The 18,025-nt window shown below is 46.5% G+C and overlaps 1 protein-coding gene across 3 annotated transcripts in view; it reads left to right on the top strand.

The window, feature by feature from the left end:
- The window catches only part of TRANK1 (tetratricopeptide repeat and ankyrin repeat containing 1), a 258,846-nt gene that overhangs the window by 83,190 nt on the left and 157,631 nt on the right, over positions 1-18,025 (top strand). The window lies entirely within an intron of this gene.

The following is an 18,025-nucleotide window of genomic DNA, read 5'->3' as shown; positions in this document are numbered from 1 at the left end:
TGCCTTGTAGAATAGTACTTCTGTTGCAAAGGCAAAGTATTCTGTACTGAAGCTGTTGTCACTCATACCTTTCAGCTTCTCCCTTTCACCATTGGAGAATAGCTCCCTCTTCAGTTTTTCCTTCTGCAAGCTAACTGAGAAGATGTGTTCAGGAAGTCCCTGTCCATGCCTTTATTATCTCAAGGATCTACTGCATTCTTGGATAAGTTAGGGTCCTTGCCTGGGGCCAGAGGTCAGGAGGTTGTGGTTGCTATTGATCATGATGATGGTCCCTCAGTGCGCTGTCTTTTCAAGTCTGCCACTGTTTCAGATGTCATTTTGGACACTTTCTGTGAGTTGAAGTTGAACCCTCAACAGTCCTCCACCTCCCAGCATTCTGTTATGAGCGGGACAAACAAACAGATTACCTTCTTTCTGGCTCATCACCTCGTTAGTCTCTGACCAGTGGGAGTCTTTAGATGGCTTTCTGAGGTGGAAAATGCTATGTCCAAGCTATCTTATGGCTCTGGATTTCCAACAGCTGTTTTCGCAGCCGAAGATGAATTCCACGGTAGCTCAAGCGACTAGATACACTAACCTGGCTTCCGGGGCAGATTCCAGCAGGCCTGACCAATTCACAACAACAAAATATTGAAATGAGGGCAATCAGAGGAACACCCTCCTCCGACTGCATGGATCGCTAGTGAGCTATCCTGACGCATGCGCAGACCATCTGCTTTCTCTGCAGATGGTCTGCGCATGCGTTTTGTGTCCGTTTTTTTTTGCTGGGTTTTTTTGGGGGGTGGGATCCGACTTGTCTGCTCTCCCAGGGAAGGGCTATCCCCGGCAGTGGCAGTAGCCTCTTCCCTTTCTCCGACACTGCTGGTTGCTTTCTCCTGTCAGCTGGTCATGCCCTGCTCTCTGCCGCCTTCCCTCCAGTTAAGTCATCATGGTGATGGCTCCGGGAGAATTCCTAGTCTTGCTGGATTTAATGAAAGCATATCTTCACATTTCCATTTCTCTGGATTAGAGAAGATATCTGAGATTCCATGTTTTCCAGTTTGTGGCGCTGCCTTTTGGTTTGGCCACGGCTCCACACACCTTTACAAAGGTGATGGTTAAGGTAGCAGCTCACCTTCGCAGGATGGGCATACAGGTTCACCCATATCTGAACGATTGACTAATCAGAGTTTCTTCGAAACAGGAATGCAGTGTAGCAAGTGGGGGATCTCCTCCAGGGACTCGGTTGGATAGCCAATTTCAGGAATACTCAACTACAGCCATCTCGGTGCTTGGAATATCTGGGAATCTGCTTTTGAAATAGCGAGAGGCCATGTCTTTCTTCCTGAGCCAGAAACTCAGGAAGCAGATCACAGAGATCTTGGTGTTGCCGAGTCCCACGGCCTGGTATTACCTTCAGGTACTTTGCTCAATGATGGGCGCCTAGAGGTTGTTCCCTAGGTAAAAGAGTGCATATGCATCCTCTCCATGATTCCCTTCTTTCCAGATGGTCCCCCTAATGGCATTCTCTACAGATGCAGCGTCCCTGGTCATTGCGGGCAAGGAACAGCTTAAGTTGGTGGCTTCATGGGTGACACACATGACCGACGTCAGCCTGAGTGGCTAGAGGGCCCACTGCTATGGTCGCCCATTCCAGGGCAAGAGGACACCATTGGAAAGCAAGTGGTTCATAAATTGTTTGGAATTGAGAGACATTCGTTTGGCGTTGACAGCAGTTGAGACTTTAGTGACAGGAAAAGTGGTTGGAATATTCTCCAACAATGACAGCATGATAGCTTATGAGAACAGACAGGGAGGCACCAGATGTGCCCCGTTACACCTTGAGGCACAGATGCTGTTCAAGTGGGCAAGGGCTCACTTACAGGTGCTCTCAGCAGCCCATACAGGAGTAGAGAATGACCAAGTCGACTTCTTAAGCAGGCAGACTCTCGATCCAGAGGAGTTGATCCCTGTCCCAGAGAGTGTTCAGCCTCATTGTGTGGCACTGGGGAAAACTGGAAATGGATCTCGTGGCCTCAGCCAAAAATTTGAAAGTTGATTGCTTCTATGGTCAAAGAGCCAAACCGGGAAGCACAGGTCTGGATGCCCTTGTTCAGCCCTGGCCCACAGAGAAGCTACTCTGTTTCTACCATGGGCCAGAGTCATGAGCCACCAGGGACTGGTAATACTGGTTGCTCCAGACTGGCCTCGTTGGCTTTGGTATTCAGATCTAGTGTGACCACAAAGAGGCAGGTGTCTCAAGCTGCTTGTTCATCTGGGATTCCTCAGTCCCCATGGGATTCCTGTTCCCATGGAGAATCCAGAGCACTTTGGTCTTATGGCATGGATCTTGAGCATTCAGCCCTAAATCGTAAGGGTTACTTAGAGGTAGTCATTGCAACATTCCTTAGAGCAAAGAAGTCATCAATGTTTATGGCTTATGCTAAAACCCGGAAGGCTTTCCAGCTCTGGTATGCTAAGGAGCAGGAAAAGCCTTGTCAGGCATCAATTCTGGTGATCCTGGCATTTTTGCAAGCCGAACTTGAAAATGTGGGTGCATCTCTCAAAGTACAGATGGAAGGCCTCTCATGCTTTCAGGCTCAGGGAGGTAAGCAGTCACTGCCGTCTCATCCAGATGTCACTCAGTTCTTAAGGGGGGGCGCTCCAGATTGCATATTCCATTGTGCCAGCCTTTCCCTTCATGGGACCTTAATGTTTTTCTGAAGGGCCTTTCTCAGGCTCTGTACAAGCCTCTGCAAAATGCATCCCTTTTGGACCTTACGGTCAAGATGGTATTTTTGGTGGCCATTGTCTCAGAGAGATGAATCTCAGAATTACAGGCGCTCTCTTGCAGAAAACCTTTCCTCAGGTTCACAGAGTGTGGTGTTTTTCTGTGAATGGTTCCTCCTTTTCTTCTGAAGGGGTCTCAGCTTTTCACGTTAATTAAGAGATTCGTTTGCCCACTTTTTACCCTATAGGTTTGACTAAACAGGACAGGATTTGGCAGAGGTTCGTTGTGCAAAGAGTCCTGCTCCACTACCTGGAGAGAGGACCAATGATTCCTGTCTCTCTGACTATCTTTTTATGTTGACCAGCCAATCAAGATGAAGCAGGCCAGCCTCCAAATCTTCGATTGCTAAATGGATTTGCGTAGCAATTTCTTCTTCCTATACTGCTTGCGGCATACAGCCACCTATCTCTCTCAGCACATTTGGCTATTCCACCAAATGAAATCTATAGATGGTCTACTCTGCATACATTTACGAGGTTCTACAGAGTGGATATGGCAGCTCGAGCGGATACCGCATTTGGGTCCTTAGAGCTGTGGTCAGTCTCATCTGTCCCTCCCTAAACGTCTGCTACTGCTTTGGTACCTTAGCTTCAGTACAGGATCCTATGTTTTTGCAACAGAATGGAAGATTAGGTTCTTACCTCAGTAATCTTCTTTCTGTCAGACTTCTGATTTGTCTCTTTAGTGCCTCGAACATTGCTGTCGTTGGATTAGTAAAAAAAAAAAAAAAGCTACAGGAGTATGGATGATGCTTTTCTTAAACTTTAAAGGGTTTTCTGTGATAGTTCTAGTTGTTGTTATAGTTGTGATAGTTCAGGTTGTTTCATAGATACTCCTAATTCAAGTTCATGTTATTTATTGTTAATTATTGTTCTTTTGTCATGGTTTACAGAGCAAAACAGAAATGTAGTTTGTTTCGGGAAGTTCCCCATGTCCCTCCTTCTAGTTTCAAGTTTTCAAGTTTATTATTTCTCTTGATTAATCACTCAATCCAAATTCTAAGCGATGAACATTTAAAAATACATTAAATGGGGGACAAACAATACAAATTAAATAATAACATCGGGTAATTACTCAGTACATGTTCTCATTACATAGGGTAAGATAGGGTTTTGAAATACAATTAATTAAAGAAAAGCAAAAACAAAGGATAAACACAATAGGGAATCATATAACATTAAAACAAATAATAATAGAATCACTGGTCTTTAAATTATTGAATTAAATATTAAAAGCATCGTTAAAAAGAAATGTTTTTAAATTGCTTTTAAATTTTCCTAAATCCTTCTCCATTCTTAAATAAATTGGAAGAGCGTTCCAAGTCTGTGGAGCGGTTACTGAAAAGGCCGTCTAGTATTAATAATCTTCAAGGAAGGAATGGTCAATAAATTTTGCTCGTTAGATCTTAAAGTTCTGCTTGGATGATATGGTATTAATAGCTTGTATATGAATGCTGGAGTCTTGTAAAGTAAAGATTTAAAGATAAGTAAACAAAGTTTGTATGTTATCCGATGGATAACTGGAAGCCAATGTGCGTTTTTTAGAAGGGGTGTGACATGATCAAATTTTCTGAATTTAGTAATGAGTTTTATGGAAACATTTTGAATAATTTGTAGGCGTTTGAGTTCGGTTAGTGATATACCTTTGAAAAGAGCATTACAATAATCTAATTTAGAAATCACTAAAGAGTGAACAAGAATGTTTAACGATTTTGGACATAAAAATTTTGAAATTGATCGAATCCTGCGTAATCTGTAAAAGGTGGTTTTAACAGTATTACTAATATGTTCATGGAAATTCAATTTGGTGTCAAAAATCACCCCTAAGATCTTTATTTTATTGATATTTGTAGGGGCACACTTTTTATGGTGAGAGGTGCAATGAGAGTAGAATTTTCTTTCCATGGGAAGAGCATTACGTTTGTTTTTTTGATGTTAAGAGCCAGTTTATTCGTATTTAGCCATTGATAAACCTGGTCGAGTTTCTCACTGATCTCTTGGATATCAGAAATTTTATTGGTATCTATTGGATGCAGGAGCTGAATATCGTCTGCATATGCAAAAACTTGAAAACCCACGGATTGACACAGGGTAATTAAAGGAGCAAGGAAGATATTAAATAATAACGGAGAGAGAATAGACCCTTGAGGAACCCCATAAGTAGTTAATGATGATTTAGATATTGAATCTTTAAAGAGGACAGCGGAAGTGCAATCTGTTAAGTAGGATATAAACCATGAAAGGACTTGATCAGTGACACCGATGGATTGAAGTCTATCTATAAGAAGTTGATGGTCAATCGTGTCAAAGGCCGCAGAGAGATCAAGTGAGATTAGCAAGGTTGTTTGATGGTGATCTAGGAAGTACTGAATAGATAGTTGCGCGGGGACAGAAATCCCACCCGTCCCCGCCAAAGTCTCACCCGTCCCCGTGAGGAATCCCACCCGTCCCCGTGAGGAATCCCTCCCGTCCCCGTGAGGAATCCCTCCATCCCCACCCGTCCCCGCGAGGAATCCCCTCCATCCTCGCCCGTCCCCGTGAGGAATCCCCTCTGTCCCCGCCCGTCCCTATAAACTTCAGAAATAGTTATTTCATTTAATTATGCTACTGAATTAAAGGCTCTGGTAGAAACCCATTTACAAATAAGCAAAAAGACTTTATTAATTTGGAAATATTAATTGGGAAGAATACATACTTTGTAAACGGGTTTCTACCAGAGCCTCTTTTGTTTATAAATTTTTATCAACACAACTAATATACTACTTTATCCTGAAGCAAAAAAAAAGAAATAGAATTCTTTTCCTACCTTTGTTGCCTGGTTTCTGCTTTCCTCATGCTCTCATTCAGTTCTTTCCATCCACTGTCTCTCTTCCTTCTGCGTCTTCCATTTGCTCTGTTACTGTGCCTCTCCCTTTCTCCCCTCTTCCAAATTGGTCTGGACCCATCTTCTTCCCTCCGCTCCCACCATAGTCTGGCATCTCTGTCTTCTTCCCTGTCAGTGTCTTCTCCCCACTCTCTCTTCCCCATTTCCTTTCAGCGTCCTTCTCCCCCTCATCTTCCCCATGTCCTGTCAGCGTCCTTCTCCCCCTTCTGTCTTCCCCATATCCTTTCAGCGTCCTTCTCCACCCCCCCGTCTTCCCCATGGCCTTTCAGCGTCCTTCTCCACCCCCCCGTCTTCCCCATGTCCTTTTAGCATCCTTCTCCACCCCTTTGTCTTCCCCATGTGCTTTCAGCGTCCTTCTCCCCCCTGTCTTCCCCATGTTCTGTCAGCCTCCTTCTCCCCCTTCTGTCTTCCACAAATGCTTTCAGTGTCCTCCCCCCCCCGTCTTCCCCATGGCCTTTCAGCGTCCTTCTCTACCCCTTTGTTTTCCCCAGTGCTTTCAGCGTCCTTCTCCCCCCTCCTTCTTTCTCGCCCCGGGTGCAGCACAGCCGGCCAGGTTCCCTTACTTTTATGGCGCTTCCCCAACCGACCGACCGACAACAGACCTGGTCCGACAAACCTCCCTGCCCTTAACCGCAAATCTAAATTACCTTCTTACAGCAGCTGTAAGAAGGAAATTTAGATTCGCGGTTAAGGACAGGGAGGTTTGTCAGACCGGGGCTGTTGTCGGTCGGTCGGTCGGTCGGGGAAGTGCCACAAAAGTAAGGGGACCTGGCCGGCTGTGCTGCACCCGGGGCGGAGCAGACCGCCCCCCTCCCTTAGTAGCCACTCGAGCCGCGAGGCTACTCCTCCTTACCTACCCTGCCTGCAGCACAGAGCCGAACGGAAGTCTTCCCGTCGTCAGCGCTGACGTCGGAGGGAGGGAGGGCTTTGTTTAAGCCCTCCCTCCCCTCCGACGTCAGCGCTGCTGTCGGGAAGACTTCCGTTCGGCTCTGTGCTGCAAGCAGAGCAGGTAGGGAGAAAAGCCGCGCAACGTAGTACATCCAGCCCCCAGGAACCCCGCGACCCTCGGAGGCGTCCCCATGGGATTCCCGCGACCCTAGGGGGCGTCCCCACGGGATCCCCGTGACCCGAAGGAGGAACCCGCGGGATGCCCGCTGGTCCCGCGGGATTCCCGTCGTCCCCGTTCCCGTGCAGCTCTCTAGTACTAAATAGATGTGATTATACCTATCAATGCTAGTTTCAGTACTATGATGTTCTCTAAAACCAGTTTGATTGGGATGAAGAACATTAGTTTTTTCCACAAAATCTGAAATTTGATTAAAAACTATCTTTTCTGTCAACTTTGCTAAAAATGGAATATTGGCTATTGGTCTGTAGTTAGTTGGGACATTATAACTAGCATTTTTATCTTTAATGATTGGACGAATGATTGATTTTTTCCATGCCATTGGAACTATGCTTTGGTTAAGACTCTCTGTAATTAATGTGTAAATAAATGGTCCAAAAATATGAAAGTAATGCTTTAAAATGAAAGGAGGAATTGAATCAGCTTTTGAACCCTTAATATTAATAGATTTAAAGATGGATTCAATGTCTTTCAGACTTGGCAGTTTAAATTTTGAACATCTTGAAATCAAAGAATCTGAATTGGTCTGCTCGTGATCATTTGTTACTTGTTGGTTTATTATGAAAGTTTTCCTAATGTTATTAATTTTCTCAATAAAATAATCTGCAAGTTCTTGAGCAGTTAGAATGTTACCAATTTCATCCGGTTTTTCTTTACAGTTTGAGATTGTTATCCTGTTTAATATTGTGTATAGTACCGATGAGTTTTTGGCTTTAAATATTTTATCAGAATAGTATTGCATTTTTGCTTGGTTTATTTTTGTTTTGTAGTACATAGATCGCTCTTTAAATGATTGTAGGTTAATTTGGGTTTTGTCTTTTCTCCATTTACGTTCTGAGGATCTTACCTGCTGTTTAATAAGAGAAAGTTCAGGCGAAAACTAAGGATTTTGAATTTTGCGTGTGGAGATTACCTTTGTTTGTATTGGAACAATATCATCTAAGAGTGATGTTATGGCAATGTTCCATAAATTAGTTAAGTCTTCTATGGAATCAGTATTGGTTTTAGAAAAATCTAAGTTAAAAGAAGAGAGGATTGAATCAGCTGAAATTTTATTGTAATTTCTAAAATTAATTTTGTTTTTTGTGATTTGGATTATACGAGGAAATGTATGTTAGCGAAATTAGAAAATGATCAGACCAAGGAACCGGTAGGCAGTGGTTTAATAATAGATTTTCCTTTGCAGTTGTTGATATTAGGGCCATATCAATTGTATGGCCTGCCTGATGGGTTGTTATGTATGAAAGTATGGTTTTTGTATAATTGTTATTGGGATCGTCAAAGTGAATGTTAAAATCTCCTAAGATTAGGGGGTTTAACGTAGAACTACCAAAATCAAAAAGTAAAGATTGAAGTTGTGTAATGATGTCAGAGGATATCGGGGGTGGTAAGTATATCAGGAGTATATCGGTTTATCCCAGGACAAGCAGGCAGCATATTCTTAACACATGGGTGACGTCACCGACGGAGCCCTCGGTACGGACCTTTTTAACTAGAAGTTTCTAGTTGGCCGCACCGCACGTGCGCGAGTGCCTTCCCGCCCGACGGAGGAGTGCGTGGTCCCCAGTTTCTTCGTTTCCGCGGAGCGAAGAAGACGCGTGTGTTTTTTCAACGGCCGTTGAAACCACTTTTTTGCCTTCCCGCTCGCGCTTTTTTCCCTATTTTTTCTTCTTTTGCCTTCGGGTTTCTTTTTCCTTTGCTTTGTAAAAAAAAAAAAAAAAAAAACTTTGCTTTTTTTCCCCTTTTTTCGATTTTGCCCCGGCGGGGCCTGTTGCCATTATACAGGCCTCGGGGTTCGATTTTGCGGAGGCTGTTTTCCCCTTCATGCCCCCGCAGGTCGGTTTTAAAAAGTGCCAGCGGTGTGCACGCCCGATCTCCATCACTGACCCACACAATTGGTGTTTGCAGTGTTTGGGTCCGGAGCATCGGGCGGACTCCTGCACCCGCTGTGCCACTCTTCAAAAGAGAACCCTTAAAAACCGAAGAATTCAACAAACTCTTCTCTTCGGCACCGGGTCGGCGATGGACTCCTCGACATCGACAGTGGTACCACAGAAATCGGCACCGTCTACTTCGACACCGCCCGACCCCACATCGGCGTCTCTGGCGCCAGGTAAGCCGGCTAAGAAGCCTTCCTCTTCCCTCGAGCGCCCTCCAACTACGGTGGCGACGCCGACCTTGCCGGCATCGCACCGGTCCCGCAAGCGCTCTGCCCCGATCTCGGTGAGTGCCTCGTCATCGGCCTCCTCATCGCCGGGGCGTGGAGCGGCATCTAAGGAACCGAAGAAAAAGAAAGCGGTTCCGATGCCACCCCTAGATGACCGTATCTCGGCCATCTTAAAAGTTCAACTCCAGGAACAGTTACAGCAACAACTCGAGCACCTGTTGCCCACTATCCTGGCACCGCTCCTTCCGGTACCAGACCGGCCCGAGCCCCGTACCGAACCCCCGGTATCCACCCCTTCGGTACCTATCAACACCTCCATGCCGATTCTTTCGGCTGAGCAGCTTCATACCCATCCAGTGGTTCACTCCCATACCACATCGGATCCTCCTCGGCACCAAGCAGTGCGTCATTCTTCCCGGGACCGGGATCGACGCCGGTCTTCCTCTCCTGGTACCGTTTCGGTGCGTTCTGGGAAATCTTTATCCAAGACCCGCCATACCGCACCTTCCACCCCGGTGTCTCGACATGCACCAGAGGTCCGGGACCCTGACTTATGGGAGGAATCCCCTCTCGGTACCGAGGAGGATCCCTCCTCATCTGATGAGGACCCGTCGGCACCCGATGCCACCTCCAAACCGGAGCAGTCCTCATTTTCTAAATTTCTGAGGGAGATGTCTGCAGCCCTGTCCCTTCCTTTAGAATCTGACTCAAAGAAGTCTCAAGCCTTCCTGGAGGCTTTAGATTTCGAACAACCTCCTAAAGAGTTCCTCAAGCTTCCCGTGCATGACATCCTACGGGAGACTTTTTACAAAAACTGGGAGAATCCCCTTACGGTACCGGGGGCCCCCCGTAAACTGGACAACCTCTATCGAGTCATCCCTATCCCAGGGTTCGACAAGTCTCAATTGCCCCATGAGTCCCTTCTTGTTGAATCCACCTTGAAAAAGACTCAGGGCTCCAGTGTCTATGCCTCTACCCCTCCTGGCAGAGAGGGTAAGACCATGGACAAGTTTGGCAAGAGGCTCTACCAGAATGCCATGCTGGCCAACAGGGCGAACAACTATTCCTTCCATTTTTCTTTCTATATGAAACATTTGGTCCAACAGCTGTCTGCCCTCCAAAAGTACCTGCCGGAGCGCAAGGTCCCACTGTTCCAGCAGCACATCTCTGGCCTTCTTCAGTTGCGCAAGTTTATGGTCCGCTCGATATACGACTCATTCGAGCTCACCTCTCGTGCCTCTGCCATGGCCGTAGCCATGCGCCGCTTGGCCTGGCTGAGAGTCTCCGACCTGGACATCAATCACCAGGATCGTCTAGCCAATGCCCCCTGTCTCGGGGATGAACTTTTTGGAGAGTCACTGGATTCCACCACCCAGAAACTCTCCGCCCATGAAACAAGGTGGGACACCCTGATCAAACCAAAAAAGAAGGCTCCGCCTGCCCGACCTTATCGACCTCAGTCATCTTATCAGCGCAGGTTCTCAGCCAGGCCACTCAATCCGCCTCCTCAACATCCTCGGCGGCCCCGTCAACAGCAGCACCATGCCCAGGCTCGTTCTCAGGCCACTCAACCCTCCAAGCCTCTCCAGCCTGCTAAGCAATCCCAGCCCTTTTGACTCTTCTCTCCAGGGCATAGCCAGTCATCCACCCTCGCTACCTCTTCCACAACCAATCGGAGGTCGTCTCACCATATTCTCCAGCCGTTGGGAGGTCATCACATCGGACCAGTGGGTCCTCAACATCATCCGCCACGGCTACTCTCTCAACTTCCAAACTCTTCCATCGGACAACCCTCCCGTAGAGTCTGCTTCACACTCATCTCAAACCCCCCTCCTCCTGAGGGAGGTTCAATCCCTCCTCCTTCTCAATGCCATCAAAGAAGTACCTCCAGATCAAAGGGGTCAGGGATTCTACTCCCGCTACTTCCTGGTACCCAAAAAGACGGGAGACCTCCGTCCCATTCTCGATCTCAGGGACCTCAACAAGTGTCTGGTCAAGGAGAAGTTCAGAATGCTCTCCCTTGCCACGCTCTACCCTCTTCTTTCTCAACACGACTGGCTATGTTCCCTGGACCTCAAAGAGGCCTACACTCACATCTCCATCAATCAGAATTCTCGCCGCTACCTGCGGTTCCAGGTGCTGCACCACCACTATCAGTACAAGGTGCTACCGTTCGGCCTCGCTTCCTCACCCAGGGTCTTCACCAAGTGCCTTATAGTGGTAGCGGCCTTCCTCAGGTCTCACAACCTCCAGGTGTTCCCCTACTTGGACGATTGGTTGGTGAAAGCACCTTCATCTCAACTTGTGCTACAGGCTACTCATCACACCATCTCTCTCCTCCACCTCCTGGGGTTCGAGATCAACTACCCCAAGTCACATCTGCTTCCCACCCAGCGACTTCAATTCATTGGAGCAGTTCTGGACACCACACTAATGAGGGCTTTTCTCCCCTCCGATCGTCAGCGGACCCTGCTCCACCTCTGTCGTCAGGTGCTCATGCATCCCTCCATTCCTGCCCGACAGATGATGGTCCTCCTAGGTCACATGGCCTCGACGGTGCATGTCCTTCCTCTGGCACGTCTCCACCTTCGCACGCCTCAGTGGACTCTCGCCAACCAATGGTCACAGACTACGGATCTTCTTTCTCATCCCATCTCTGTGACATCATCTCTTCAGCAATCTCTCCAATGGTGGTTGAACTCCTCAAATCTTTCCAGGGGTCTACTTTTTCATCTATCCCCTCACTCTATGATCATCACCACGGATGCGGCCCCCTATGCGTGGGGAGCTCACCTAGGAGATCTACGCACCCAGGGACTTTGGACCCCACAGGAGCGTCGTCATCACATCAATTTCCTGGAACTCAGAGCCATGTTCTACGCCCTCAAGGCCTTCCAACATCTCCTCTGTCCTCAAGTCCTCCTCCTGTGCACAGACAATCAAGTCGCCATGTACTACATAAACAAGCAAGGCGGCACCGGATCTCGCCCCCTTTGTTTGGAGGCTCTGCGCATCTGGACCTGGGCCACGGACCGCAATCTCTTTCTCAGGGCGGTCTATATCCAGGGCGAACAGAACTCCCTGGCCGACAATCTCAGCCGCATCCTTCAACCTCACGAGTGGACGTTGGACCCTCCGACTCTGCTCTCCATCTTTGCTCGATGGGGCACTCCGCAGGTGGACCTCTTTGCAGCACCTCACAATCATCAACTGCCCCTCTTCTGTTCCAGACTCTTCTCTCCTCACCGTCTGGCCCCGGATGCATTCCTGCTCGATTGGAGGGATCGGTTCCTGTATGCCTTCCCTCCACTTCCTCTGATGTTGCGGACCTTGTCCAAACTCCGCAAGGACAACGCCACCATGATTCTCATCGCCCCTCGGTGGCCTCGCCAACACTGGTTCTCCCTCCTGCTCCAACTCAGCTCCAGGGAGCCCATTCCTCTTCCTGTGTTTCCTACTCTACTTACGCAGCGGTATCAGTCTCTACTGCATCCCAATCTGTCTTCGCTCCACCTGACAGCTTGGTTTCTCTCGGGCTGACCTCTCCAGAGAATCTATCTCAGCCGGTCCGCCTCATCTTGGACGCCTCCAGGAAACCGGCCACCCTCCAATGTTACCATCAGAAATGGACCAGATTCTCCTCGTGGTGTCTCCGGCATCATCAGGAACCCACCTCCTTAGCGGTGGAAACTGTATTGGAATATTTGCTCTCGCTGTCCAATGCTGGCCTCAAAACTACCTCCATCAGAGTCCACCTCAGTGCCATCACTGCGTTTCATGAGCCTATTCTCGGAAAACCCCTCACGGCTCATCCTCTGGTTTCCAGATTTATGAGAGGGCTCTTCAATATCAAACCGCCTCTCAAGCCTCCTCCTGTCGTCTGGGACCTGAATGTGGTTCTCTCAGCACTCATGAAACCTCCATTTGAGCCTCTTGCCACAACTTCGCTCAGGCTCCTTACCTGGAAGGTGCTTTTCCTAATTGCCATCACCTCTGCCAGGAGGGTTAGCGAACTGCATGCACTGGTTGCCGACCCACCGTTCACTGTTTTTCACCATGACAAGGTTGTTCTGCGTACCCACCCTAAATTCCTTCCCAAGGTGGTCTCGGCTTTTCACCTCAACCAGTCCATTGTGCTGCCCGTCTTCTTCCCTAAGCCTCACTCGCACCCTGGAGAACAGGCGTTGCACACGCTGGACTGTAAGCGTGCCCTTGCTTACTACCTTGATCGTACCAGAGCTCACCGTACATCCCCTCAGCTATTTTTGTCTTTCGATCCCAACCGTTTGGGTCGTCCTGTCTCCAAACGGACACTTTCAAATTGGCTTGCTGCCTGTATTGCATTCTGCTATGCTCGGGCCGGTCTCTCACTGGAAGGTGCTGTCACGGCCCACAGAGTCCGAGCTATGGCTGCTTCTGTAGCTTTCCTCCGTTCCACGCCCATCGAGGAAATCTGCAAGGCTGCCACTTGGTCCTCAGTTCACACGTTCACTACTCACTACTGTCTGGATGCCTTTTCCAGACGGGATGGTCACTTCGGCCAATCGGTGTTACAGAATTTATTTTCATGATGGCCAACCATCCCCCCTCCCTCTTTGTTAGCTTGGAGGTCACCCATGTGTTAAGAATATGCTGCCTGCTTGTCCTGGGATAAAGCACAGTTACTTACCGTAACAGGTGTTATCCAGGGACAGCAGGCAGATATTCTTACGTCCCACCCACCTCCCCGGGTTGGCTTCTTAGCTGGCTTATCCTAACTGGGGACCACGCACTCCTCCGTCGGGCGGGAAGGCACTCGCGCATGCGCGGTGCGGCCAACTAGAAACTTCTAGTTAAAAAGGTCCGTACCGAGGGCTCCGTCGGTGACGTCACCCATGTGTTAAGAATATCTGCCTGCTGTCCCTGGATAACACCTGTTACGGTAAGTAACTGTGCTTTTTGGTTTAGTCATTAAAGAGAATTGTAGGAATTCAATGGTAGAATTTGGTGAAGAGTAATCAGTTTGTAACAATAGAGATTCTCGAAAGATTGTTGCCAATCCTCCTCCTCTCTTATTGCTGCGAAGATTGTAGAAGAATGAAAATCCTTGGGGACAGGCATAAGAAAGATAAGCCTCTTCACCATTAGAAAGCCATGTTTCGGTTAGGCATAAAATGTCTAGGGATTGTTGAATAATGGTGTCCTTGATTAGATGGTACTTAGATTTAATAGAGCGGATATTAATTAAACCTATATTAAAATGATTACTTGCTGAATCAGGGAATGAAGGTAGAAGTTTAATGTTTAAACGTTTAAAAGAGTGTGGAAAATTTTGATTAGAATCTCTTTTGTGGAGTTTGATTGCTTTGGTATTAACTGAAGTGGGAACTGTTCTCCACTGGGGAAGGGGAGGAGTTGAAAGATATGAGTGACACCCTTCTGCAAAGTTTGCACTTATAGGAGGACAAAAGCTTCAGTACAGAATCCTATGTCTTCTAACAGAAAGAAGATTACCGAGGTAAGAACCTAATCTTCCACTGAGCACTCTGTAACGTCACACAAGGGGCACATAACTGTTGGTGCCCAGTTTTAGAATTATCCTTATACTTTTTCACATTATGGATGTTGCTGGATTTTCAAAAGTAAAAATTTGCATACCTTTTCACTTCTGGAAATTATTCCAGGAAAAGTATCCTCTCAAACATTTAAACCTGATACTTTGTGTGCATTCTCTTCCTGTGTAAAAATATATTTTAACCAACCCAGTGTAGGAGAAAGCATATTTGTAGGGCAGTACTGTGTGTGTACGTATGTGTACAAGGGCAAACCAAAAATTAAATGCAATTGTTAAATTATTGGATAACCGGAACAGAGTTAACAAAATGCAACACATGTACTTGTACATTGTCTGATGGATAGTTTTCACATTCGGCCTTTAGTTGTGTGACAGCCATGAGTTCAGAAACATGGACGCTTCATTGCAAGATTGCACCATTGATGAACAACGTGCAGTAGTGTGCTTTCTTTGGGCAGAGGGAGTGAAACCTGTGGAAATTTACCATCGGATATTGACTCAGTATGGACATAGCACCATGAATCAATGAAAGGTTTATGAGTGGGTAAAAAGGGTAATAGCAGGAACAATAGGTGTAACCGAAGATGGTCGTTCTGGTCGCCCATCAACATCGTTCACACAAGAGCACATTGACAGGGCGGATGCCTTGCTTATAGAAGAACGGCAGATAACAGTGTCTCAATTGGCTGCAAATTTGGATTTTAGCTATAGATCTTCTTTTGTCATAATGCATGATAACTTGAGATACAGGAAAGTCTATACACAACAGGTTCCCAAAGAGTTTACTGATCTGTACAAGCAACAACATGTGAAGGTTGTGACCCAGTTCTTGAGACAATATGAAGAAGATCTGAGTAGAGAATGATACGGGAAAAAATTCTGTACCCATCACTGCCCCGTCCTCGGACCACCATCCCCTTCACCTCCCCGTTTCCATCTCCGCCGTCCCCTTAACTGCCCTGTCTCCACCGTCCCCTTCACTGCCCCGTCCCCGCAGCATCCATACAAGCCTCAGTACTGCAATATTTAGCTTATTCCTTTCTTATAAATCAAAGTTCTGGCTGCTGAACTAGAGAAAGAGATGTTCAGCTGGCAGGGCTTTGTTTATAAATTTTTATTAACACAAATATAAATTTTTTTTTTCTACCTTTGTTATCTGGTTTCTGCTTTCCTCATCTTCTCATTCAATTCCTTCCATCCACTGTCTGTCTTCTCTCAGTGTCTTCCATTGCTCTGTACTGTGCCTCTCCCTTCACCCCCTCCCCAATTGGTCTGGCACCCATCTTCTTCCCTCCGCTCCCCCAATAGTCTGGCATCTCTGTCTTCTCCCCACTCTGTCTTCCTCATTTCCCTTCCAGCGTCTTCTGCCCATTCTTGTCTTCCCCATTTCCCTTCCAGCACCTTCTTCCCACCACCACCCTTCCCTCTCGCCACCTCACCGCCCTTCAGCACCCCCTTGCGTGGCCTGAGAATCCCCCTCCCCCTTACCTTCGTGGCGCGTTAGTAAAGTAAGTTGCTCAAGCCGGCTGAGCCTGCCTGCCTGCAGTTGCGTGTGTGTGAGCGGAAGCTTCTCCTCTGACACAACCGGACAGCCACCGTGTCATTCTCTAGATCTGAGTATTCTGGAGAGAACTGTCACCGGCGACAAGACATGGGTGCATCACTGTGACCCAGAGAGCAAAAGACAAAGCATGATGAAGTAAAGGAAGCTTTACTCACCTGGCTTCAGGAGCAGCCAAAAAGCAACTTATCTTCAGGAATGCAGAAGCTAGTTGAACAATACAACAAATGCGTCGTCTTGCATGGGGACTATGTGGAAAAGTGATATGTTCAATTGCTCCCAGTTACTTCTATTAAAGCTGTTAAATGTATTTTGCCTTTACTTTTTGATTTACCCTCGTGTGTGTATATGTACGCACACACATACATACTGGCTCCCCTCCATATTTACAGGTTTAGGATTTGCGACTTCGGTTGTTCACGAGTTTCTAAACCCTGACCCACCCCCACCTCCCTCCCGCATGCAGAGCCATGAACAAAAATGGCTGCCGTGAGTTCCCGTGGTCTCTCGAGACTACAGTGAAAACTCAACGGCAGCCAAAAGTAAGGTGTCGAGAGGTCCGGGAGGTGGGGGTGGGTCATTTGGCCCTAAGTAAGGTGTGAAGAGAGGCAGGAGGGAGGTGGGGGGTGGGTCAAAGTTTGCCCTAAAGTTATTTGCAAATTTTTCTTATTCGCAGGATGGCTTTGCCCCTAATTCCCGCGAATATGGAGGGAGGCGTGTATATGTGAATGAAGGTTGAAGGGTTTTATGAGTCCCTTTTTGTGGGTAATACACTCTATCTGTGGAAATATCTTTTAAAAATTTCATTCCTATATATAAGATAGCTTCAGTTGGGGAATTTATTTGAGGATCCTCAAGTATGACAAAGCTGTAAATGTTTAAATGAGAATTAGGCTGATCAACAATATGCTAATTTTTAGCATGTATAAGTATTGAATCAAGGCTGGTGCAAAGGTATTGGGCTAAAATTGAGAGTTTTGTACCCCTACCAAGTAGATTTCAGGTTCCTAGACGCCCCATGAGTTATGGTAATTAGGCTCAACAATCAAGATAATCCAACATGAATATTTAAATTTTGTTTTGCATATATAGATTTTTATTTTAGGTTTTAGTTGATGAACACTAATAATACATCACTGGATAAACACAGAAAAATCTCCTTTCATTCCTTCCCTGGCTAGTCTTTTATCTGAAATCCAAAATAGAGGCCTCATAGATCTGCAGCAATGCAGACACAAAGAAAAGAGGATGCCAAGCAAATGCATCATCTTTTATTCCAATACTCCAACTATCTTTAAAGGCATTTTTAGTTGGATTCTTGGAATAAAGGATTAATTTATACATTTGCTTGTGGTCTTCTATCCTACACTCAGTTTTTATTGCTTTTCTGCCCCAATGGCTCCTAAATGATACAAATGTATGTTGTTGATTAAAATGAGCTGTTTGAAGTGCCGATGCTTAGATAAATTTATCTGGCTGTTGAGATGTACTGTTTTGCTTTGACTGCTGCTGTTTTGAGAAGACCCTTCCCCCCCAAAGAAGCTGCCACCCTAGATGACTGCCTAATTTGTGCTCTAGCAGGCTTCAGTAACTTCTCTTCCACCCCCAATCCCCCTGCTGTCTACACTTCTGGCCACACTATTCTTCAACCTTATGATGGCGCTACTCTATATTATGTTTATTAAAATCTTCATATATCGCATATACAGCCAAAAAGGATCAAAGCGGTTTACAATATAACTCAGTCAAATTTATGAAAAGAACTCTATTTAAATAGGAAAGAAATTAACATTTCTATTGTCCTTTGATACTCAATTTTTGGAAGTTGATATGGGGACATATTAATACCATACTGGATTCATCGATTCCATTAACCTACGATATAGTTATTTGTGGGACGCTATTGCATATTAAACCCCACCGTTGGATCGGTATAAATGCCGGCTTTTCCTGATCATGACTGG

The sequence above is a fragment of the Geotrypetes seraphini genome, chromosome 2, assembly GCF_902459505.1.
Source record: "Geotrypetes seraphini chromosome 2, aGeoSer1.1, whole genome shotgun sequence".
Classification (NCBI taxonomy): Eukaryota; Metazoa; Chordata; class Amphibia; order Gymnophiona; family Dermophiidae; genus Geotrypetes; species Geotrypetes seraphini.
The sequence above is the reverse complement of the archived record's forward strand: the minus strand, read 5'-3'. Positions and strand labels throughout refer to the sequence as shown.